Raw genomic sequence first — 1653 nt, 5'->3', positions numbered from 1 at the left:
TTTAAAAATGATAACTCTACTTACAAAGCAAAAAGGAATCCTAGGAGGGGTGCAATAACGTTAATTTAAATGCTAATGCAAATCGAAGCAACATGATGTTTCTCTAGCTTTCCCTGTAGATAAAATTCTGTACATTCGGTTGAAAAGCTTACAGTTTTCTGCCTCATGCAGTATCAGTAAATATTTTATTTTGGACTTAAATAAGATTCGAAATATGACTTGCAGTTTTAGTTGGAATCCATTTCTTAGGCTTAAGTAAAATGTTTACTGAACATTGGAGAAGACGGAGCATTTATCAGAAACTTGAAATCCCTTCTTGTGGTACAAGCTCTGAGCCTGTTTCTGCAAGCATGTGAACACAGTGTATACTCTCAGTGCAATCAGCAAAAGAGGTATATACAGTGTTTTAATGTCAGACTTACCAGTAACTTCCCCCTAATAAAACAAAACCATTTCTGGACGCATCTGTAATCCATAGGTGTTCTGTGCATTACTCCTCATCAGGAATGTTGGGGGATGCATTCTGATTTTTAATGTTCAATGCTAGAATGACCAAACTAAAATAATATTCATATGGTAATCTAAACTTTTTGAAAAAGTAGAATTGCATTACTGTATACAGTGGAAAGCTATTTATTGTACCTCTGGGCTTATTCCTCTAAAAATCGTAGCGTAAAAACCATCTTTGTCAAGCCTGAACTGATGTATATAACTGAAATAATGTAAAGTTATATTTTCATGTTTTTATACTTAACAACATGATGGGAATAGATAATGTATGAGTATTTCAATTACAGATAATATTGATTGGATAATACACATCTCAGTTAAAAAGCAGTAATCATAGTTTAATATCCATGTTACAGTACATCAGTATATTGCTATGTAAAGTATGTCTGTGTGCATTTAAGTGAAAAGTAGTCAAGAGTGATGAAAGCTGTCCAAGGGTTTTTTTATTCATTTTATATGAAAACTGTTATGGAGCAACCAAAATGTTTATGAACTCAAACTTGTGTAAATTTCAAAATGTCCTTTTACTGTAGCTTTTTGTTTACAGTACAGTATCTTATTTTCTGCTTTGTTAAATGAGTAACGGTACAAAGCTGGACATACACTTTCTAAGACATTAACGTTCCCGTTTTTTCATGTATACCTATATGACAGAAAATGCTTCTGATTTTATTTTTCGATCTAACACATGATGGCTTTTCTGGAGTGTTGTATAAACTTCAATCATACATAAAAAAAATCTTCTTAAAAAAGGCAAAAGACCTTTAATGTCTGTTTAGTATTATTGAAATCTGGTTTCTTATTTATTAGAAATGCATTTTCCTAAGATTTTGCATAGAGCAAACCTGTTTGTCCCCACAGACGTGAAGTTTCCTTGAAGAGTTTTGCAAGTAGAATATAAATCTTCCCCCAAATCATCTTGTCACTCAAGGGTAGATTTACTGTAGTTTGCGTTATCGCTAAACAAAGTAATGTAACTTCCTTGTCAGCAATAGAATTGTATTTCTGGAATGTAACCTTCTTTATTGTGGTTATAATGGCAGTGTGGTAGGATGATAATGCTAGTAGGTTAAGTATCTATTCAGTAACTCTATTTAAAAATTGTCAGCTTGAAATGAGTATTTTCTTACTTCAACAGATAGT

At 32.3% G+C, this 1653-nt stretch overlaps 1 protein-coding gene across 1 annotated transcript in view; it reads left to right on the top strand.

Annotated features, from left to right (window-relative positions):
* The window catches only part of GRIA2 (glutamate ionotropic receptor AMPA type subunit 2), a 99472-nt gene extending 98201 nt beyond the window's left edge, over positions 1-1271 (top strand). Inside the window, exon 17 of the mRNA XM_064449814.1 lies at positions 1-1271. This exon is cut by the window's left edge and continues 1596 nt beyond it. The gene's annotated coding sequence lies outside the window, so the exon portion shown is untranslated.
* Positions 1272-1653: the final 382 nt, after the last annotated feature.

This window comes from Phalacrocorax carbo, chromosome 4 (assembly GCF_963921805.1).
Source record: "Phalacrocorax carbo chromosome 4, bPhaCar2.1, whole genome shotgun sequence".
Classification (NCBI taxonomy): domain Eukaryota; kingdom Metazoa; phylum Chordata; class Aves; order Suliformes; family Phalacrocoracidae; genus Phalacrocorax; species Phalacrocorax carbo.
Note: the sequence above shows the minus strand (reverse complement) of the source record. Positions and strands in the feature narration are given on the sequence as shown.